Source organism: Muscardinus avellanarius, assembly GCF_963383645.1.
Source record: "Muscardinus avellanarius genome assembly, chromosome: X".
Classification (NCBI taxonomy): Eukaryota; Metazoa; Chordata; class Mammalia; order Rodentia; family Gliridae; genus Muscardinus; species Muscardinus avellanarius.
The window spans coordinates 108206403-108231078 of NC_137792.1; positions in this window are offsets into that span (position 1 = coordinate 108206403).

Below are 24676 nucleotides of genomic sequence, written 5' to 3' on the forward strand. Positions count from 1 at the left end.
TAATTTTCTCTAGCACCTCAAATGTCACAGGTCTAAACTAAATTCATCATCTTTTCCATGTACCCTCCACCACAAATCTTGTCTAATTTCTCTTCATGGGTACCGCTGTTCTCTCAGTCCAACAAACTCTAGTAACTTCAAATTCTTTTTTTTATTTTTTTATACTGGAGATTAATTCGGGAGGGTGTTAGATTCTACATCCAAGCTACACCCCCAGCCCTTTTTATTTTTCATTTTGAAACAGAGTCTCACTAAATGGATGAAACTAGCCTCCAACCTGGAATCCTCTTGCCCAGCCTCCTCAAAACTAGAGTTAACAGTTGTGTGCCACCCACCCGGCTTCCCTAATCCTTTTTTGACCTTACTTTCCCTTTATTTTTCTTTAGCAAGGCCACTCTCCACAGATACTGGGTTTTCTCTGGTAGTCTCCTGCACCCCAGGATTTCCTTTCACTTCTGGTCCTCTCTAGCTCTGCTTTAGGTGACATTGTCTCACCCGTGTGGAGATCACCACAGCTGTCTCCCCAGGCATGCTATGCTCTTCTTCCTCCTCCTCAGCAGTCCTCCCTCTCACATGTCTATGAAGTTCCAAATCTTTTTGTTTTTCTCTACAGTGCTGGGAATTAAACCCAGGGGCTCTTTACCTCTGAGCTACCCACCAAGATTTATTTATTTATTTATTTATTTATTTATTTATTTATTTATTTATTTATTATTTTTGTTGTACTGGGGATGGAACCCAGCCTGACTTGGTGGTCCATGCCTGTAATTCCAGTACTTGGGAGATTGAGAGAGGAGGATTACAGGTTTGAGACCAGCCTCAACAATTTACTAAACCCAGCCGGGCATGGTGGCACACACTTGCAATCCCAACATTTGGGAGGTTGAGACAGGAGGATTGTGGTTCACGGCCAGCCTCAACTACTACTTAGGCCCTTTGTAACTCAGTGAGACCCAGTTTTAAAATAAAGAATAAAAAATAGGGCTGGGGGTGTAGCTCGGAGGTAGAATGCCCCAGGATTCCATTCCTAGTACCACAAAAAAAAAAAAAAAAAATATATATATATATATATATATATATATATATATATATATATATGGCTGGGTGAGTAACTTGGAGGTAGAATACCCCTGGGTTTCATCCCCAGTACTTCAAAAAATAATAATAATGAAACTTTCAACAACTTAGCAAGTCCCTGTTTCAAAATAAAAATATAAAAAAGGACTTGGGATATAGCACAAAGGTGGAATGCCCTGGGTTTAATCCTCAGTATCTCCCCTCAAAAGCCCCCAGTACCACCACTAAATAAATAAATAAATAAATAAATAAGCAGGAGTCTCTCACACTCATGGAGGCTGAGAAGTCCAAGATCAAGGTGCTGGCAGATTAGAAATCTGGTTTCTAGATGTTTTCATCCTCATATGTCCCTCCTGTGGGAGAAAGGATGAGGACTCTATTCCCATCACCTGGCTGGTTCCAAAGTCCCTACTTCCCATTACTGTCACTTTGGAGGTTAGGACTTCAACATATAAATTGGGGAGGGATACCAACATTCAGACTATAGCAGACCCCTAGATTGCCAGATCCTTCGATTTAAAGAGAAAAGCCAGAAACACAAAAAATTAAAGATGAAATCTCTAGGTTTATTAATGTTGGCAAATTATTCAGATTTTTGTGCAATTTTGTACTGGGCCAGGCAAAACACATCTGTGACTGAGAGCTGCTCATTGGAGTCAGGCTTCTAAAATCCAGGCTTTCAGTACAGCCTTCTTCTTTCTGCTTGAAGTGTCCTCATCTCTCCTCCCACCCTGCTCCATGCTTCCCCAGGTGTCAAAGCCCAGCTGAGGTCTCACCAAATTGGCTAGTTCCTACCTGGACACCCAGTCCACTCAAACTTCCTATGATCTTTAGCCTTCAACATCATGTGCCTGGTACCCAGTGAGGATGGTTAGGAAAGCAGAAGAGTACAGAGGGAAGAGGTTAGAAATGTGGAATTGTAATTAGGCTGCCTGGGTTTGAATACCAGCTTAGCTAACTCCATAGCTGTGTGACCTTAGGCAAGATTTTATCTTCCCTGTGACCCAGTTATTTTTTCATGGGGTTGTTACAAGAATTAAATGGTATAACCTATGAAAAGCACTTGGGCTGGGCATGTTGGTGCACGCTTGTAATCCCAAGCATTTGGGAGGCTGAGACAGGAGGATTGCTGTTCGCAGACAGCCTCACCTACTTAGTGAGGCCCTTTGCAATTCAGTGAGACCCTGTTTCAAAATATAAAATAAAAAATAGGGCTGGAGATGTAGCTCAGAGGTAGAATGTCCCTGGATTCCATTCCCGGTACTGAAAGAAAAAAAGAAAAGAAAAGAAAAGAAAAGAAAAAAGAAAAAAAAGGAAAGGAAAGGAAAGGACTTGGACCCAAGTGTGGTGGTGCACATCTTTAATAGAAGTATTTGGGATGCTGAGACAGGATTGTCACAAGTTCAGGCCAGCCTCAGCAACGTAGTGAGACTTTCAGCAACCTAGCAAGACCCTATTTCAAAATAAAAAAAATAAAATAAAGGTCTGTGAGTGTAGCTCAGAGGTAAAAATCCTCCTGGGTTCCATTCCCAGTAACACACACACACACACACACACACACACACACACACACACACACAATGAAAGAAACAAAAGAAAAAAGAAAAGCACTTGCAACAGCATATGATTTATAAACTGTCAATAAATGGCACCTGTTATTGTTATCTAGCAAGGTCTAACTGCTCAGTACAAATAGAAGCCAATACTAGGGCACCAGGATTTTGCAGAAAGAAAAAGCTTTATTGCACAGCCAACCCACAAGGAGGCCAAGAGCTATAAGCTCAAATCGGCCTCCTCTATCGATTGGTAGCAGGAAATCTATAGGAAGAGGGAGAGGAGAAGTTGCTTATTGATTGGATGGTATACCTCTTCCCAGGTCCTTTGTTTCCTTTTTTGGGAAGAAGTTATTTTCTGTGCAGGGGATTTTGAACTGGCTTCTTCTGCTCATGCCCGCTCTTTTTCTCTTTGTGTGGTACTAAAAATTGAATTCAGGTGCGTTCTACTTCTGAGCTACACCCTCAGTCCTTTTAAAAATGATTTTAAGATTTTTTTGATATTGGGGATTAAACTCAGGTGCTTTCTACTTCTGAACTCCATCCCCAGCCCTATTTTATACCTTATTTTGAAACAGGGTGTCAACAAAGTTGCGAAGAGCCTCATGAAGTTGCTGGGGCCTGCTGCAAACCAAACTTGTGAATTTTGAAACAAGATCTTGCTATTCTCTGTCTCAGCCTTCCATGTACTGAGATCACAGGCATGCTCCACGGCTCCCAGCTTCATGTCCACTCTTGAAAAGCTGTTTTCTAACTGTACGAATCATTAGTGAAAGGCCTGGAAGCTTTTCTTGGAATTAAACTTAAGGTAAAGAATTTATGTCTGGGTGTGTGCAGGCAGGCCTTAGTCGATTTTTACTATTATTATTGCTGCTGGAGATTGTTCACTGGCCATTTATGTGTTCAAACTTACCCCATAAGCACAGAAAGGACGTGAACCATGCCCTAGAGCTTCTTTCCTCTACATCCTCCATTGCCAAAGCCCTCAACAAATCCACACGGCCAGGAATGTAATCAATGTATAGGGAAGCATTTATTGAAACATACTGAATTCAATCGACAAACATACATTGCATGCTGATCCTACATAGGACATGTTGCTAGGTACCAGCAGCGAGTTACAGAGAAACCAAGGTCAGCGTTTGTAAGCTGGTCCTCCTGACTGCTGCTTCCTGTATGTGCGCAGGCTTACCGCTTCGCATTTCTGACCTCGCCATCTGTAAGATGGTAAGAACTCTCACCATCTGGGGTTGTGGGGGACACTGGGAGAGAAGTAGGAGTAGCCCTGCTCAACATAGGAAGCTTTTCTAAAATCCAGATGCAAATATTCAAATGTCAGTCAGTGAACAGGAAGAATGAATGCACTCCTCCCAAAGGGAACCTGAAAGACAGACTTGAAGTGTCCTCGTCTCTCCTCCCATCCTGTTCCACTCTTCCCCAGATGTCAAGGCCCAGATTCCCCAGATGTCAAGGTCCAGCTGAGGTCCCATCATATTCTCCCTGTCTTCTCTGGCTGAGCCTGTGGTACTGAGAGGTTCCTGTGTAGGCTGCCTCTGCCTCACACTTCCTGTCTCCAGTCTCAAAGCACAGTCCTATTTTTTCTTCTCTGTGGTCTCAGAACCCAGAGGGCGAGAGATGGAGCAAAATGTGTGTGTGTGTGTGTGTGTGTGTGTGTGTGTTTCTAGAGATTGAGCCACCCAGGTGCAATCTGACTCCAAGCTGCACTCCCAGTCCTTTTTATTTTTTTATTTTGGAACAGGATTTTGCTAAGTTGCTGAGGGTCTCACTATGGTGCTGAGGCTGGCCTTGAACCTGTGCTCCTTCAGTCTAAGCCTTCCAAGTACTGGGATTACAGACAAGTGCCACCACATCAGGCTAACACAGACAACTTTAAAAGTGAGTTTTAGATTGTTTCCTTTAAAAGTTCTTGGGAGCTGGGTGTGGTGGGGCATGCCTAAAATCTCAAAACTTGGGAGGTTGAGACAGAAGGACTACAGATTCAAGGACAGCCTCAGCAAGTAGTGAGACTTTCAGCAACCTAGTGAGACCCTGTTTCAAAAAAAAAATAAGGACTGGGATGTAACTCAGTGGCACTTGCCTTGCAGGTGAACTGCCCTGGGTTCTCTCCCCAGTTCTAAGAAATAAGAACAAGAAACAAAAAAGACCCCCTCAAAATAAAAATAAAATAGGATTGGGGATGTAGCTCGGAGGTAGAATGCCTCTGGTTTCAATCCTCAGTGACACACACGTACACACAAATCCTCAGTAACACACACACACACACACACACACACACACACACACAAAAACACACAAAGTTCCTGGGCATATAGCTCAGTGGTAGAGTACTTTTAGTGTGTACAAAGTCCTGGACTCAATCTCCTGCACTGCAAAAATAAGTTGGGTAATTTTCACCATCTAGATAAGCACTGGCCTGCCTGGCCCACTCTGCCTCCTACCATTTGCTACGTACTTTTTATGTCTTCCGTTCCACTTTATTACGCTGAGTAAATTCTTCAGCTCCTGTGCCAGCACAGCTACAAGAGCTTTTAACCACCCTGGATGATCAAGCTCTACTTAGCACTGGACCACTTGCTTTCTTTCTCACCCTTTCATTTTCCCTACAGGGGAATGGAGCAGTATAGAGATTTATCCTCTACTCTCACCCATGTGAATTTTGCCTCAAACTTTTAGATGTCATAAGTGACTATAGTCCCTTGGATTCAAACTATTGCTTTCTTTCTTTATGTGTATGTGCATATGCACAGGATCACAGATGTGCAGCACCTAGCGAAAGTACTAGGTCCCTGAGAGGGGTCTCATGAGAGATGTTACATGTGGCCGTTATCCTTGCTTCCATCACACCCTCTGGATTCTGAGACCACAGAGAGGAAAGAGACTTGATTCCTGCCCCCACCCCACTATATCCAAGTGTTCACAGTCAAAAAAGAGAGAGGAAAAGCTAGACACCCAAACAAAGTGCCACCTATAGGGACAGAAAGGAGGGGAATGCCATCTAACCCAGAACAAGAAGGAAATAGGCAAATAGAAGGTGTTATTTGAAGCTGAGCTTCATGGCGCACATCTGTAATCCCAGTACTTAGAAGGCTGAGACAAGAGGATCACAGGTGAGAGGCCAATCTCAGCAACTTAGTGAGATCCTGTTTCCAAATAAAAAATAAGCCGAGCGTGGTGGAGCATGCTTGTAATCCCAGCATTTGGGAGGCTGAGACAGGAGAATAATGGTTCACGAACAGCCTCAGCTACTTAGTCAGGCCCTTTGCAACTCAGTGAGACCCTTTTTCAAAATAAAGAAGAAAAAAATAGGGCTGGGGGTGTAGGTCAAAGCTAGAATGCCCCTGGGTTCCATCTGCAGTATCACATAAATAAATAAATAAATAAACAAATAAAATAACAAATTAAAATAGGCTATGGGTATAGCTTAGAGGTAGCATGGCCCTAGGTTCAATCCCCAGTACCCCTCCCCCAAAAAAGTACAAAAGAAAGTGCCATTAGAGTCTTGGACAGTGGCCTACACCTGTAATCTCAGTGAATCAAAACACTGAGGCAGGAGCACAGCACGTTCAAAGATATGACAGAAGAAATAAAATAGGTAGAGAGGAGACATCAAGGAAAGATGAGTAAAATGGAACTTTTCTATGATAGCCTTGTGCTAAAATATCTCATGCCTTCACCACCAAAGCCAGGCCCTTCACTTTCAAGTGTCTGGGAAATTTATAAATCTTTTGTGTGTGTGTGTGTGTGTGTGTGTGTGGTACTAGGGATTGAACCTAGAGACATTTTACCTCTGACCTACACCCCCAGTCCTATTTTATTTTTATTTATTTATTTATTTAGGCACTGGGAATGGAACCCAGGGGCATTCTACCTCCGAGCTACAACCCCAGCCCTATTTTTTATTTTTTATTCTTTATTTTGAAACAGGTTCTCACAAAGTCGTGGAGGGCCTAAGTAGCTGAAACTGACTGTGAACCTGTGATCCTCCAGCCTCTGCCTCCCAAGTACTGGGATTGCAAACTTGTGCCACCATGCCCAGCTGAATTTATAAATCTTTACTCACTTATTTGTGGTAATTACTAGTTTAAGCAAAAAAAAAAAATCTATTGCTCAGAACACAAAGAATGCAAGGGTTAAAAATATGACCAGATCACCATATTGGAAATTCACTTGGTTATCAGTTACTTTAAGCACTGTTGATTATCTCACCAATGGATATTTTAAGCAAAAAAGAGATTTATGATCAGATAATAGAGAACCCATTAGGATCTGATGGGTTCTCTATTGTCTGATCATAAATCATAAAGTGACCATAAACTGGCCTGTGATCCCCAAATGATGGCATTCTCCTTTGTCTCTCCAAACTCTCCTTCCACCAAACTTCCTTTGAAAGAAGCACCATAAACCCCCAGCTCCCTCCGAAGATGGCCCATATTCTCCCTTGAATGCATGCTCCTTGTGTTGCCAAATGAACCTCTATGACTGGCAGGAGCTGAAATCCATTTCCATTACTTAAGCCAAGGACCCTCCCATTCTGAGTCAGGGTCCTCACTCTCCCAGCAGAATAATTGGAATCATCTCTTCTCCCCTGACAGTTTGAGGCCAGACCTGGAAATTTAGCAAGACTCTGTCTCACATGAATAAGGTTGGGGATGTAGCTCAGCAGTGGAGAGCCAATGAGCAAAATCCCTAGGACCAAGAAAAAGAAAAAAAGAAAGTGCCATTTGAGCTGTGGTGAGCAGGAAGAGAGGGGTGGAGATTGGCGAGCAGGGAGGTGAGAGGCATCAGGTGGTCTACCAGGGCACTGGAGGGAGTTGACATAGGCTGGGGATAGAATGTGACCAGTCTTGAAAGCTGTGCAAAAGAATTTGGGCTTAATCCTGTAGGCACTAATCAGAGGTTTTGTGAGTAAGGGAGTAACATGATCAGAGCTGTGTTGAAGGAAGATTAATTAAAAAGAATGTATGGTGTATTTAATTCATGGCTAGCCCTGGGCTTTGGAGGAGAAAAGAGACGAAGAAAACAAGGTCCCCCTAAACAGGCAATTCACAAAATACTGGTTGATAAAGACATGAAAAGACTTTCAACCCCACTAGAACGCAAAGAAATGCAAATGAAAGAGACAATGAGATACCATATTTGGCCTATCAAATTAGCAGGGATTAAAAATGATAACACTGGATGCCGCGAGGGTTTTGTGTGGCAGGCCCCGCTCATTGCAGGATGGGGTCCTGGGGACAGTGGCAAATCACTTCGGCCTTTGGAAGGGCAGTTTGACAAGAGACACGAAAAGCTTTTTAAAAGGGCACATTGTGTGACTCAGAAATCCCACTTCTAGGTATTTGTCCTAAAGAAACCATTGTGGATGCTGTTAAAAATGTATCCCCCGAGTGTCCCTCCCCCAGTCTCGGGTGTTATTTATAAAAGCAAATAACTGTATAGCATGCAGGAAAGTGTTCAAACTGAAACCGTGACCTGAGAGACGGACCTTAGCACTTCTGAATCCTTGAAGGCTGGAAGCAGGAGACAAAACGCTCATTTCTTTCTTTCTTTTTTTTTTAACTGTGGTGGTACATTGCCTGGGTCTCTAAGGGGAGCCTCTAAAATTTGCCTCGGGGTTGATGGTGCTTTTGTTCGGTTAGGGACAGGCAGGCAGGCCTCTTGGTCATGCAGATGTACCTCAAGTACCTATTCATTGTCCTGGGGAGGCTCTGACTCCACATGCAGATGCTGTAAGCGGGGAGATGTTAAGCATTCTGTTTAATAATGTAAAAGGCCGTCCTCTTTGTGGGCTGGGCGGCAGCCTGCAGAATCTCTTGTGATGTTAAATGATTTTCAGCTTGCTTTGGCCAGGCTTTCCAACAGTACGGGGGCAGGTGGGGTGGGGGTCGAGGACAGCTCTGGCATGGGAATAGAAAGGACAGAAGAAAAGAATCTTGGGTTTGAGGAGTATAGGTTCCCAGCAATGAGGCTGCAGCATGGATTAGAGAACATGACCGCAGGCAGTGAGCCCTGGGAAAGGTCAGAGACTCTCAGAGCAAACGAGACGGCTATCCATTGTAATTCCCCATATCAGTGTTTCCCAAAAGAGAGCTCTGTACATGAGAGGATTTTTTTTTGTGTGTGGTACAGGGAATTGAACCCAGAGGCGCTGTACCCCTGAGCAACACCCCCACCCCCAGCACTTTCGATTTTGAGACAGGGTCTCACTAAATTACCAAGTGCTAGCCTCAAACCTCCTATTTTAGCCTCCCAAATATTGGGGTTACATGCATGTGCTACCATGTCTGGCCACACAAGAGGATTTTAGGTAGTCCATGTAAGAAAAAGCTAAGGATAAAGCTCTGGTTTTAAAAGGGGGGGGTATTGATTAAAAGGCCAAATATTAGAGTATAGTGGGACAGGTGGATGTGAATGCAGTAAGTTTTCAAGGTTGGTTGCTATTAACTGGTTTGGGAGGCATTACTGTGTGCTATCAAGGAGCCATTCAGAAAGTTGGTACAGGACAGTCCGGGCGTGGTGGCGCACACTTGTAATCCCAGTACTTGGGAGGCTGAGAAGGGAGAGTCGTGGTTTATGGCCAGCCTCAGCTACTTAGTGAGGCATTTTGTAACACGGTGAGACCCTGTTTCAAAAATAAAGAATAAAAAATAGGGCTGGGAGGTAGAATGCCCGAGTTATAGATAGAATGCCCCTGGATTCAATCACCAGTAACACCCCCCCACACACACACACAAACAAGACAGGCTGCTGTCTACATGAGAACTGAGTGGCACAGGCATGGCTATTTAAAAGTGAGGAAGGATGGTGCGAGAGGAGGACAGGGAGAGGCCCAGAGTACTGGTCCAGGCTGCAGATGACACGGGACAAGCAGAAGGATGGAGTCCCTGGGGCAGGAGGCTTGCTGGACAGCTCGGTGGCTTGTCAGACATGAGCAATCCCGATGCTAAGATTGATTATGGAAAGAAAGGTTCAGGTCCTAAATGCACAGGATGCAGCCAGATGGTTAGGCAGCCATTCCAAATTCTGGTTTCAAAGCATTTCCGATGACAGGGACAGGTGCCAATGACAAACTGTGGAATGAAAAAGGAGAACATAGCCTGGTGTGGTGGCAATGCCTGTAATCTCAGCACTTGGGAGGCTGAGATAGGAGACGCACAGGATTGAGGATAGCTTCGGCAATTTAGTCAACCCCTGTTTCAAAATAAAAAAAAAAGAGCTGGTGGTATATCTCTGAATAAGATTGTTCCTGGGATCAATTCCCATTAGCAAAAAAACAGTATAAAAAAGAGAATAAAAACTATAGTACAGTGTGACCTTTATTATAATGATTTTGCAATATTGTGAATGGATCCTGGGGCCTAGAGCATCCTAAGCAAGTCCTCTACTACTTACTGTACCCCACTCATCAGCCCTAAATTATCTTTGTTTTTTTGGGGGGTAGAGGATATTGAAGATTGAACGCAGTGGCACTCTACCTCCAAGTTCCATTTTACTTTTTTGTTTTGAAACAGGGTGTTGCTAGAATGCTGAGAGAATGGTTAGTTGCTGAAGTCATCCTGTAACCTGAGGTCTGCCTGTCTCAGCTACCCAAGTACTGGGATTATAGGCATGGGCCACCATAAAAAGCCTAACTTATCTTCAAAATAGACTGGAAGAAGCCAGGTGTGGTGGTGTACAACAGGATTGCAGGTTCAAGAACAGTTTTGGCAACTAAGCAGACTTAGCCACGTAGTGAGACCATATTTCAAAATAAAAATAAAAAGGGGTTGGGAGTATAGCTCGGAGTAGAATGCCCCTGAGTTCAATCCCCAGTACCACAGAAAAATTGACTGGAAAGAAATAAAACAAAATGTTATTAGTGAATGTCACTCAGGATATAAAAACCCTGAGACAAGCCATTGTCTGTCAGTCAAAGAAGGAGTCTAAGAGACAGCCATATTTAAACCAGAGAATTTTATGGACTGAATGTTTGTGTCCCTTCAAAATTCATATGCAGACACCCTAATCCTAGCACAGTGGTGGGGGCATGGGGTGTTGGGTCATAATTGGGCATGGGGTGTTAGGTCATGAGAGAAAATTGGTTTAGTGCCCTCATAAAAGAGACCCCAAACCAGGCATAATGGCAAAAGTCAATAATCCCAGAAACTCAGGAGACTGAGGCAGGAGGATCATATGCTTGAGGAAAGCCTGGGAAACTGTATCCAAAATAAAAGATTCTGTATCAAAACTTTTAAAAAAGGACTGGGGATATGACTCAGTGGTTGAGTTCCCCTAGGTTAAATACAAAATACCCAAAGTAAAAGAACAATACCCCTGAGAAATCTCTAGTCCTCTTTCCACCTTGTCATTATTCCACTCAAAGTCCAATTATCGGTCTACAACCCTCACCAAAACTTGATGTATTGGCACCTGAATCCTGGACTTTCAGAAGAGTGAGAAATAAATTTCTCCAGTTTATAAGCTCCCCGGTCTAAGGTACTTTGTTATAGCAGCCTGAGCTAAGATGGGGATCAAAAAAAAGTACCAGTTTGCAAAGCCATTTATTCATGGTTATTTGTGGAATAGGAAGAATATGGCAGAGGCCCAGGATGTGAGGAGTCTAATGTGCTGGGTCACAGGTATCAGTTGTGATCAGAGCCCTGTGACTTATCAGAGCCCTCTGGCCACTGAGTGGAGGATGTATTATAGAAAATTACAAGAACAGAGAGAGCAGTCAGAAGTTGATTACAGTCATCCAAGAGAGAGGTGACAAGGGCCACTACTCCTGCTGAGGCAGTGGGAAAAGAAAAGAGCAGAGGATTCAAGAAATATTGAGGTGGTCGAATCTAAGAGATGTGGTGACAAATTGGATGTAGGTGAGGGAGGGGGATGGCTTGAGGGGGAACTCTCAGCTATCTGGGAAGGCTTGGGCCTCTGGGTGGAGAGCTGGCTCCAGGCACAGCAGACAGAGAAAAGCTTGGGGAGGGGCCAGAGCTGAGCCAGCAGTTGCTCAGTTTAGGAGCAGCTAGGAGGCGGGGCTTTCCCCACGCCACTAGGAAGGACTCTGATTGGCTGGCTTTGCTGAGTGTGAAGAGGCACAACTGTAGTCTCAGCTGCTCAGAAGGCTGAGTTGGGAGGTTCCCTTGAACCCTGGAGTGAGATCTCATCACCATCTCAAAAAAAATTATTTTAAGCGAGGATCAAGTTTATAATCCCAGTGCTTGGGAAGATGGCAGGTTCGAGGCCAGCCTTGGCAATTTAGGGAGACCATGTTTCCAACAAAAAGGGGGTGGGGATAGTGGCGAGGTTGTGCACACTTGTAATCTATGTATACTTGGGAGGCTGAGACAGGAGGATTGCAGGTTCGTGGCCAGTCTCAGCTACTTAGTGAGGCCTTCTGCAATTTAGTGAGACCCTGTTTTGAAAATAAAGAATAAAAAATAGGACTGGGGGTATGGCTCAGAGATAGAATGCCACCCTGATTCCATCCCCAGTACTACAAAAAAAAGGGGGGGAAGGAGTTGGGGTTGGGAATGCAGCTTGAATGTAGAATGCTCCTGCGTTCAATCCCCAGACCTATGAAGAAAAAAAAAAAAAAAAGCAAAGGCCATGAATGGTTTGCTTAGATCACATGCTCACCCCTGTGGCCCAGCAAACTGGATGGATTACCAAAGAAGAAAAAGAAGTTCTGCAAGGTTCTAATCAATTCCAGAGATTATCTGCATGGACAAAAACCAGAGTGAAGGTTCATTTTAAATGTGGACTTTTAGCCAGGCGAGGTGGTGCACGCTTGTAATCCCAGCACTTGGGAGGCTGAGACAAGAGGATTGCACAGATTTAAAGCCAGCCTCAGATACTTAGTGAGGCTCTCAGCAACTTAGTGAGACCCTGTTTCCAAATAAAATATAAAATAGGTCTGGTAATGTAGCCTGGGGGTGGAAAGCCCCTGGGCTCCATCCCTAGTACCAAAATAAATAAAGAAAGAATAAATAAATAAATAAATAAATAAATAAATAAATATGGACTTTTCTGGGAGCAATGGTACATGCTGTTCAACCCAGTGACTGAGGAGGCTGAGACAAGAGGATAACAGTTAGAGACCAGCTTAGGCAACTTTGGTTTTTTTGTGTGTATGTGGGTTTTTTGCGGTACTGAGGATGGAACCCAGAGGCATTCGACCTCCAAGATACACCCCAAGCCCTATTTTTATTCTTTGGTCTGAAACAAGGTCTCACTGAGTTGCAAAGGGCCTCACTAAGTTGCTGAGGCTGTCTGCGAACCACGATCTTCCAGTCTCAGCCTCCCGAATGCTGGGATTGCAAGCATGTGCCACCATGCCCGGCTTGGGCAACTTCATAAGAGCCTATCTCAAATTAAAAAAAAAATAGAAAGGTCTAGGTGTGTTGCTCAGTGCTAGAGCATTTGCTTGGCATGCATAAGGCCCTGGGTTCTATCTCCAGTACTGCAACAAAAACAAAAAGTGGATTTTGATGATACCACTTCATTGATACATGTCCACAGAAAAAGAGGGTCATTATATCAGAAGCTCAAGTTAAAATATCAGCAAAGCAATTCTCCTGCTGCTAAATTGTCAGTCTGTCACCTCTTCTTCATCTCCATGGCCACTGCCAAAGGTCCAGCACTTCATCTCTCTCACCTGACCTCTTTTTCTGCCTCCTCCCTGCCTTTCAGCCCCCTATGGCACACATCACTTCTGCACAGGGACAGTTGCTCATGTCAAAGGTAGCATAGTAGTGACTCAGAGTGTGGGCTTTATTCTCAGTTTGAATCCAAGTTCTGTCACAGAGTAGCTTTGTGAGCTGAGTGAGCCATTTTACCTGTGGCCACAGTTTCCTCAGGAAACTTCACAGGCTTGTTCTAAGGTTTGAAAGAGTTAATATCCCAGAAGATATAAAGAACAGAGTCTGATGGGTAGCTCAGTGGTAACATAGCTGCCTAGCATGTTCAAGGCCCTGGGTTCAACCCTAGCAAGGACCAGGCAAAAATTAATTAACCAATTAATAAAATAAAAAGGCTGGGGATAGCTCAGCGATAGAGAGCTTGCCTAGAATGTATAAAGCCCTGTGTTCCAGCCCCAGCCCTGAAAAAAAAGAGATGACTATCGTTACCCCACTTATCATTATTTTTGTGTGTGTGAGTGGTATTGGGGATAGAACCCAGGGGCATTCTACCTCCAAGTTACACCCCCAGCCCTATATTTTATTATTTATTTTGAAACAGGGTCTCACTGAGTTGTAAAGGGCTTCACTACATAGTTAAGGCTGTCCATGAACCACGATCCTCCTGTCTCAGCCCCCCAAATGCTGGGATTACAAGCGTGCGCCACCACACCTGGCTTTGTTACCCCACTTATAACCTAAAGTTCCCTCCTCTGCACCCCATGAGCTCATCTCCTCCATGAAGTCTCCTCTGCCTCTCCATTGCCATCACAAGTGGATGGGCTGTACTGTACCACGCCTCCTCTGCATAGAACTGCCCCTGGGGAAGTGAGAGAATCAGAGCCTCCACTCACCAGCAGAACACAGCACAGAGCCCACACTGTGCCTGCTCATAAGCAGAGCCTTGGAAAATGCCCAATGCAGGATCATCTTATATTTGAAGAGCTCTGTGCACCTTCAAAGTGCTTTGTGTGAGTATGGTACAATGGATTGAACCCAGGAGCATTCTACCTCTGAATGATACCCCAGCCCTTTTACTTATTTTTTATTTTGAGATAGGGTTTCCCTAAATTGCTCAGGGTCTCGCTCAGTTGCTGAGGCTGACCTCAAACCCGTGATTCTCAAGTGTCAGCCTCCCAAGTACTGAGATTACAGGCATGAGCTCCCAGGCCCCACTCCCAGCCTTTTATATTGTGAGATAGGGTCACACATTAACTTGCTGAGGGTCTTGCTAAATTGCCCAGGCTGGCCTTAAACTTAAGATCCTTCTGCTTTAGAATCTCAAGTCACCAAGATTACAGATGTGGGGCTCTACTCCTGGCTACAAAGTGATTTTCATATCTGTTATCTCAAGCAAACCATACCACACACCTGTAGAATGAGTAGGATGGCCTCCCTTTAATAGATGAGAAAGCCGGGCATGGTGGCGCCCCCTCATATCCCAGTACCTGGGAGGCTGAGACAGAAGGATTGTAGGTTCCCAGCCAGCTTCAGCCACTTATGAGACCTGCAACTTAGTGAGACTCTTTCCTAGCCTCATTGGGATCCTTTTGTCATGTATAAAAGAAGTGGATGTTGGATTTGCTGTATGATTTCCATTAAAAATTCATTCAGGCTGGGCCTGGTGGCGCACGCTGGTAATCCCCCATGTTTGGGAGGCGGAGACAGGGGGATCGCGCAGGTTCAGAGCCAGCCTCGCTGGCTTAAGAGACCCTGTTTCCAAATAAAATATAAAATAGGTCTGGGTGTGTAGCCCGGAGGTAGAAGGGTTCCATCTCCAGTACCACCAAAAAAAAATTCTTTCAGAAAAAAGAAAAAAAGAACGAATAAAAAATAGGACTGGGAGTGTAGCTCAGAGGTAGAATGCTCCTGGGTTCCATCCCTAGTACCAAAAAAAAAAAAAAAAAAAAAAAAGATGAGGAAGTTCTGAGAAGAGGCACAGCCAGTGTATGGCAGGACTGGGGACTCTTTTGGGAGCTCTGCTGTCAAGACAATAGAAAGAGATCTCTGAATAAAAGTGGCTTCTAGTCGGGTGTGGTGGTGCACATCTTTGATCCCAGTACATGGGGTGCTGAGACAGAAGCATTGCAGGTTGGAGACCAGCCTCAGCATCTTAGTGGGACTCTCACTCTATTTCCAAATTAAAAATTTAAAAAGGGCTGGGGGTGTTGCTCAGAAGTAGAATGCTCCTGGGTTCAATCCTCAGTACCCCCCAAAAAAAATAGTTAGTGGCACCAGTTCCAATTTCCACCAGGAATAACTGCATGGTTTCCCTATCTGGGCCCAAGTTTTCTCACCTATCCCCTGAAGGGCTTGGGCTAGAAGGTCCCTGGGGCCCCCCAGATGCTGCTCTCTATCAGTGACCATCTGGTTCCACCCTGCCAGGCCTCTCCCCCCACCTCCCACTGCCTGGCACCTAGGTTCCATCCCTAGGAGAACAAATGACACTGGAGAGCAAGGGCAGGGAGAGGTGACAGTGCTGGCTGGACCCCAGTACAGGCTGAATAGTTAGAGGATTCATTAGATGTTAATGAACTGCAATTGAGCATATTGATTATCTCTCAAATCATTTTCCTCTAATTCAGTCCTCCAGTGTCAACAGGCCCCTGTCTTCCCTGGGCTTTCTGCCCACCCTCTAACTAAACAGTGAAGGGCTTCATGCCAGGCCCATGGGGACAGAAAAGAGAGGAAATGTTGAGGTACGAACCCCACTTCTACAGTCATTAGGCTGGGCCTCATGGCATATTTCTAGTACAATCTACAGGATTTGCACTTGGTTTAATGCTCTATGGTCCCCACTTGAAAATTCTTTTTTTTTTTTCCAAGAAGTCTTACAAGCCAGGCATGGTGGCACACACTTGTAATCTCAGTACTTGGGAGGCTGGGATAGATGAATCCGGATTCACAGCCAGCCTCAGTTACTTAATGAGGCCCTCTGCAACTTAGTGAGACCCTGTTTCAAAATAAAGAATAAAAAATAGGGCTGGGGGGTGTCTCTCTGAGGTAGAATGCCCCTGGGTTGAATTCCAGTATCACACACACAAAAAACCCAAAACCTGCATTTTTATTTTGCACTGAGCCCTACAAATTATGTCACAGGCTAAACTGTGGTCTCTGTAAAAGGTACCAATATAGCATGCAAAATGGCAGGCCATGCTGGCAGAGCCTCTCGAGCCCATGCATAGAGTTTAGTTTCTTGAACTGATGCCCAGAGATGGGGATACACTTGCATAAAGCCACGCAGCCCAGACAGTCAGTGGCAGCGTGAGGACTAAAATCCAGAATGTACATGTGTGTGGTACTGGGGATTAAACTCAGAGACATTCTGCCTCTGAGCTATATCCTTGGCCCTATTTTATATTTTATTTGAAACAGCGTCTCTAAGTTGCTGATTCTCCTGTTTTTGTCTCCCAAGTACAGGGGTGTGTGTGCTTCCGCTCCTGGCCCCAGACTGTTTTTCATTTTTCTCTCTTGTACACTTGATCCAGATATTTCTTGTAGACTTGATCCAGATGGAACCCAGGAGCATTCTACCTCTAGCTACACCTTCAGCCCTATATTTTGTTCTTTATTTTGAAACAGGATCTCACTGAGTTGCAGACAGCTGCACTAAGTAGCTGAGGCTGTCTGCGAACCGCGATCCTGTTGTCTCAGCTTCCCAAATGCTGGAATTATAAGCATGTGCCACCATGCCCCGCGGTCCAGATATTTAAAATTCCCCAAGTTTCTTAAGTAGCCTTTGGACTAGATAGCTCCTGTCTCTTTAATGTGGCAATTGATCTTATTAATGGCTGGAGAGCTTTGGGGAGCTTCAGCCCCTGTTATTATTATTACTTTGTTATTTTGGTCTTTTTTGTTGTTGTTTGTATTTTGGGGACTGGTAATTGAACCCAGAGGCATTCTGCTTCTGAGCTACATCCCTAGGCCTTTTTATTTTAAAATAGTATCTCTAAGTTGCTGAGGCTAGCTCAGACTCTGCAATCCTCCTACCTCAGCCTCCTAAGCATTGAGATTACAGGTATGCACCACAATGCCTGCCTCATCCCCCATTATTAATTCTACAGGCTCTTTGTAGCATCCTTCCCAGTGGATTGATCACCTCCAGTACCAGAGTTAATTATGTCACATGACAGGTCATTCTGTAATAGCCATAATGTTTAGAAAAGCTCTTTAAGAAAATCACACGAAAGCCCAGCATGGTGGCGCACACTTGTAATCCCAGCATTTGGGAAGTTGATACAGGAGGATCATGGTTCATGGACACCCTCAGCTTAGTGAGGCCCTTTGCAACTCAGTGAGACCCTGTTTCAAAATAAAGAATAAAAGATAGTGCTGGGGGTATAGTTTGGAGGTAGAATGTCCTTGGGTTCTATCCCCAGTACTGCCAAAAGAAATAAAAAAGGAGAAGAAAAAGGAAAGAAAAGAGAAAAGAAAATCACATGAGAAGATACCTCCTTCTAAATTCACCCTCTGGTCCTAGTTGTTTCTTGGAGGAACACCTAGAATTAATTCAGCGCCATCTCCTCTCAACATGCCCACGTTGCAGGTCAGCAGAGAAGCTTTTCTGGAGGTGGGAGAAAAGTGGAGGTGATCTGTCCAAATTTAGCTCAGTGAATCAGAGTCTCCAATAGAGAGGCACAAAAGGGGTCTGAGAATTGAGAGTGCTTAGCCTGCTGCTTTCCCACGCTGGCGGCACCTAAGGGTGTGGGCAGCCCCTGGCTGAGAGTCAGTATCCATTGACAGCAGAATCAAGGTGTGCTCTGAGAATGTAAGGAATCCAGCTCCCCTTTCTGTCTGCTTACTCTGCCAAGGCTTTTTTTTTGTCATGCTGGAGATTGAATCCAGTGTTGCTTTATACCTCCTGTCTTATTGTATTTATTTATTTAGAGACAAGGGCTCTCTAAGTTGCTGAGGTTGGCCTCGAACCTGTGATCCTCTTGTCTTATCTTCCCAAGTGCTGGAATTACAGCTATGAGCCACCACACCTGGCTCTGCCAAGGCTGTTGTCCAAACGGGTCCATGGGCAGAATGAGGGCTGCAGCATACAAAAGCCGTCTGAGCCTCAGATTGTTTCCTAGGGAAACATGTGTTTCTGTTCCCTTTCCTTCCTGACTGACGGAGAGCCTATGGGCTGGAGTTGCAACAAAGATCTGAAGGATAGTTGTGGAAGGGACTCCCTGACTCTGAAGTTTGGGATGCATCTACATAGGTGTCCACAGAGGGTCCCTGACCCTGAGTGCTCCACACTGACTGCAGTTTAGAATAATCTGGGTAACGATTTCAAAATACCTGTGCTCAGGCTCTATATTGCCAAAGTCTTGAATTTTATTGTTTGGGGGCTATGGCCTATGCTTTAAACAACTTCTGGGATCTTACTGCAATATGCAACTGATGCTGAAAGCCATTCGCTTAGAGAAGAGCTTCTCCAACTTGAACGTAAAGACAGATCACCATAGGGATACTGTTCCAATGAGGATTCCCATTCAGCAGGTCTGTGTGGTCTGTGAGATTATGTTCCTAACAATATCCAGGGAAGGTCTATAGTGACAACCTGGGAAGCACTCTGAGACATCTTTAAGAGAAGAAACTACTGGGCGTGGTGGTGGCACACACTAGCAATTCCAGTACTTGGGAGGCTGAGACATGAGGATTGAAGGTTCACAGCCAGCCTCAGCTACTTAGTGAGGCCCTCTGCAACTTAGTGAGATTGTTTCAAAATCAAGACTAATAGCTGTGCATGCTGGCACACACTTGTAATCCCAATACTTGGGAGGCTGAAAGAGGAGGATTGCAGTTCATGGCCAGCCTCAAGTACTTAGTGAGGCCTTCAACGACTTAGTGAGACCCTGTTTCAAAATAAAGAAAAAAATCGGGTTGGGGAGGTATCTTGGAGGTAGAATGACCCTGGGTTCAATCCCTACTACCAGGGTGCGGAGAAAAGAGGGAGAGAGAGAGAGAGAGAGAGAGAGAGAGAGAGAGAGAGAGAAGGAAGGAGAGAGAGAGAGAGAGAGAGAGAGAGAGAGAGAGAGAGAGAGAAAGAGAGAGAAAGAGAGAGAGAGAGAGGAAAACCCAGGTAGAGCAGGGTTTCTTTACACTTGTAATCCCAATATTTGTAAAGCTGAGACAGAAGGATCACAGGTTCGAGGACAGCCTCAACAACTTAGTGAGACCCCAGCAAATTAATGGGTCCCTGTTTCAAAATTCAAAATTCAAAATTAAAGAGCCAGGCGTGGTGGCGCACGCTTATAATCCCTGTGCTTGGGAGGCTGAGACAGGAGGATCGTGCAGGTTCGAAGCCAGCCTCAGCTACTTAGTGAGGCTCTCAGCAACTTAGTGAGACCCTGTTTCCAAATAAAGTATAAAAAAGGTCTGGGAGTATAGCCTGGAGGTAGAAAGCCTCTGGGTTCCACCCCCAGTACCACCAAAAAAAAAAAAAAACTATAAAAAGATTGGGAGTGTAGCACAGAGGTAGAATGCCTCTGGATTCAATCCCTAGCATGGCAAAAAGGAAAGAAGAACTGGGTGTGGTGGCGCATGCTTGTAATCCCCGCGCTTGGGAGGCGGAGACAGGAGGATCACGCTGGTTCAAAGCCAGCCTCCCTGGCTTAAGAAACCCTGTTTCCAAACTAAAAAAATATAAAAATAGGTCTGGAAGTGTAGCTCGGAAGTAGAAGGGTTTCCAGGAACCCCAGTACCACCAAATAAATAAATAAATAAATAAATAAATAAATAAATAAATAAATAAATAAATAAAAAAGGAAAGAAGAAAGCAAGCAAGAAAGCAAGCAAGCCAGCCAGTGAGCAAGAAAGAAAAAGAAAGAGAAAGAAAGAAAGAAAGAAAGAAAGAAAGAAAGAAAGAAAGAAAGAAAAAAGCAAGCAAGCAAAAAATGGTGCTGGGCATGGTGGCACACATGCTTGTAATCTCAGTATTTGGGAGACTAAGACAGGAGGATCACAGGTTTAAAGCCAGCCTCAGCAAATAGTGAGAATCAGTAACCTAGTGAGACCCTGTTTCAAATTAAAAATAAATTAGGAGCCGGGTGTGGTGACACACACTTATAATCCCAGCATTTGGGAATCTGACACCTGAGGATCACTGTTCGCGGACAGCCTCAGCTACTTAGTGAGACCCTCTGCAACTCAGTGAGACCCTGTTTCAAAATAAAGAATAAAAAAATAGGGCAGGGGGTGTAGCTCGGAGGCAGAATGCCCCTGGGTTCAATCCCTAGTATTTCTCACACAAAAATAGGCTGGGGTGTATGTAGCTCAGAGGTAAAACACCGCTGAGTCATCCCCAGTACTGCACATACACAAACACAAAAGATTAGCATGCTCCTGTTAAGTTTCAAGTTGGATAGACAAAGTAGGGCCTGAAAGCTCAGAGATGGCCTTCAAGACCTTAGAAGACGCCACAGACTGGCTAAGAGGGTTCCCACAGCCTGTGCAAAAAGCTGTGTGAGCCAGTTAGTAAGCTCTACAAATTTGCATCTGCAAGCCAAATCCCACAGCACCCGACATCCTGAACCACTAAGCCCACGAGCCTACACATGTGCTGGCCCACTCTCTTTCCAGGGCTCGACTGCACTGAAATCCCAGGCCCTCCATTGCCCCGGGGGGTGCAGTGCCCATAGTCTCCCTCAGATCCCCTCAACCTGGCTGGCCAGTGTTGGTGATGGGTGGCAGAGGGCCCAGATGTCCCCTGCTTTGCTCCCTCGGGCTGTCACTGTTCCCTGGGGCCCAATTGAGCCAGCGCTTTGTCCCTGGGCAGTGGAGGCGGGCGTCCCTGGCACTCTTCCGCTGCACACTCCATCTCTTCATCAGCTGTCGCCAGCCCGCATAATGTGGGGATTTCATGCTCAATATTCCTGATGAAAGTCGAACATCAAAACCTCAGCGGGTGGACACGTGGAGACTAAGTGGGGCTCTCACTGAAGGGAGCTATCTTTCTAGCACGAGACGCCAGCAAAGCCCCTTCGCCAGGGCTGTCTTGTATTACTGTTGTCATTATGGTTGCTATTTGCTTGCTTTGCGTCTAAGTAGAAATAATGAGTTTTGTTTTGCTTTTATATATACACGCGCGCGCGTGTGTTCTCTTTTGGTGATGGTGGTCTCTGCATCTTGCTTTAGTAAATATTGATTGGCACAGAGTGGGGAGACATTAGGACCTTAATCTTCTGGCTGCCTGCTCTCTGGCACACTAATGTGGGCATGAGGGAGGGGGAAGATGGCATTGTCTGCTCATGCACCTGTTTTGCTACTTTCCACAATTTGGACTATTAATGCTGGGGGAATCGGCTTTCCTGTAATGTCACTTTCTCTTCACTTTTCCTTTTTTCCTTGTTTATTTATTTATTTTGGTGGTACTAGGGATTGAGCTCAAGAGTGTTCTACCTTTGAGCTACAACCCCCAGTCCTTTTTGTTTGTTTGTTTTTTGAGATACTGAGGATAGAACCGAGGGGCGTTCTACCTCCAAGTGACACCCCCAGCCCTATTTTTTATTCTTTATTTTAAAATAAGGTCTCACTGAGTTGCAAAGGGCCTCACTAAGTTGCTGAGGCTGGCCACGAACCGCAATCCTCCTGTCTCAGTCTCCCAAATGCTGGGATGACAATCGTACGCCGCCACGCCCGGCTCCATTTTTCTTTTGGAAATAAGGTCTTACTAAGTTGTTGAGGGCCTCACTAAGTTGCTGAGGCCAGCCTTGAACCTGCAACTCTCCTGTCTCAGTCTCAGTACGGTGTGTGGATTAAAAAGAAACACAACCAGGCTCCACCTCTCTTCACTTTTCTTGAAGCTCCAGGGAAAAGCAATGTTCTGGTCTGCCAGCCCAGGTGGTTACCACCCACACAGCCCCCAGGGCCTAGGCAAAGAGAAGAGTGCTTACAGACAGTGACTTCTTGATTCTTCATTTATTCAGTCCTGTCAAGAAGCATTTGTCAAGAACTCAGGGTGAGACATGCCCAGGGCTGGGTCCCATGAAGACAGGAACACCAGGCTACACAGTCTCTGCCCCCACGAGAGCTCCTGGTCAGTGGGGAAATGATCACATAACAGTGTAATCAGTATGGTGTCAGAAAGGTAGATCAGGTTGGGTATAGTGATGTACACCTGTAATCCTAAGTACTCAAGGGATGGAGATGGGAAAAGCTCAGGTTTGAGGCCATCCTGGACAACGTAGTGAGACCCTGTCTCAAAATACAAGATAAAGAGGGCTGGGGGTGGAGCTCAATGGTAAGAGTGCCTCTGGTTTCAAACCCCAGTATTGGAAAACAATGGAAGAAAGTAATGAGCATTTATTTTGCCAGGAAAAATGGGAGGTATCTTCACAAACACAGGGGCAGGAAGTACTTGGCAAAAGCCTGTGAAGTGGGTAGAATCATCCCAGTTGGGAACCTGAGGTGCGGCAGGTGTACAGGGATTGAAGTGTGGGGATTCAGAGCAGGGCTCTGGCTCAGACCTAAGGTTGGAAGCCTGGCTCCACCACTGGGAGTTGGGAGACCTTGCAAAAGTCATGTAACCTCTACTTTTTTGTGTGTGGTACTAGGGATTGAACCCAGGGGCATTTGACTTCTGAGTTATACCTCCAGCCATATTTTATTTTTATTTTGAAACAGGTTCTCTCTAAGTTGATGAGAGTCTCACTACTTGCTGAGGTTATCCTTAAATCTGTGATCCTCCTGTCTCAGCCTCCAAAGTATTGGGAATACAGGCACGCATCACTATGCCTGGCTACCCCTAGTTTTTTTAACTCTGAAATAGAAGTTTGTGCCTTTTCTGAGTTCCTCTCTGGGTCACTACGACTTCACTTAAGGTGCTCTGGATCTCGAGTCTGTGGTATCTCAATCACCACTACTCCTTTACTGTTTTGTATCGCAAAGTCTCAGACCCAGGGAGTCAATTGAGGATGCTTAAGAATATGAGGGTGCCAGGCTGGGCATTCTCCCACTGGGAGCTGCAACTAGGGTGTGATTATCTCTGCCACCGCGACTCCCCCACTGGGTTGGACTGCAAAATCTCAGACCCAGGGAGACTATCAAAGTCAGTCCCCGGGGGGTGCAGTACTTGGATTTTTCCTCTGGGGGCCACAATTTGACTCACAGTTGTTGAGTACGTTGATCTTTACCTGTAGTGGACTTGGTGAACTTGCTGCTGCCGCCGGTGGCAATATGGCGCCACTGCCATGCCCTCGGACATGAGGCTGGCATATTTCTTCTCTGGTTTTGAGCTCCGCTCTGAGTCCCTGCAGGGTGTGCTGAGCCTGGCCCCTGGGAGCTTTAGACGCTCCTTGTGCCAAAAATCTGCTGAATTACACCCAGCTGTTCTGCAGCTGCTCACCTCAGCTCGCTGTCTACTCCTCCTCTCTGGAGCCTGTGGGTTGTTGAGTGCGCTGATCTGGAGCCTTCCGGTGGACTCGCCACTGCCTCCAGCAGTATGGCACTGCTGCCGTGTCCTCGGCCTTGAGGCCGGTGTATCTCCTCTCTGGTTTTGAGCTCCATTCTGAGTCCTCCTCCTCTCTGGAGCCTGGTGCTGGGAGGGAAGATGGCGCCGGCTCAGCTCCACGCCATGGCTCTGGCTGCGGCACTGCGGTCTAGTTTCTTTTCTGGTGTCTGGTTGTTCTTCTAGCCCTCTTTTTCTCTGTCCCTTGTATTTACAGTTTTTATTTCTCTGCTGATGGTGTTTTCTGGCTATGAAAGGCACTGATTTTGTGGTAATAGAGATCGATTGTTAGCAGGACTCATAAACACCGCTTTTCTCCATCGCCATCTTCCCGGAACTCCTGAACTCTGAAATAGAGATAATAATGGTACTGACTCACTGAGGATGGACTGAGCTAATAAATGGATAATATATAACTGGCATATAGAAAGTTCTCCTGGGTCATTACCACTGATGGCTGAGGTCACAGTACTTAGGAGGCTGAGACAGGAGGATTTTAGGTTCAAGGCCAGTCTCAGCAACTTAGAGAGACCCCATTTCAAAATAAAAATAAAATAGGGCTGAGAGATGTAGCTCTGAGGTAGAAAGTCCCTGAGTTTAATCCCCAACAAGGGGATTGCTGAGGCAAAGCAGCTGTGGGGAGACTTGGTCTTGCCAGGGAACCTACTAACGCAAGGCACTAGATTTCAGTGAAGACCCATAAATGGAGCAGCGGGAAAGGGGCGTAGTGTGGTAGGAGTGTAGCCCAGTGATCAGCATTTTGGGGAGGAGAAGTAAAACTGTAAAAGAGCTCTGTAGTTCCCACATTTCTCTTCTCTAGTAACAGAGCCCCACTTTGTTTTTGTTTTTGTTTTGTTTTATACTGGGAATTGAATGCCGGGATATTCTACCACTGAGCTGCACCCTCAGCCCTTTTTATTTTTTAGTTT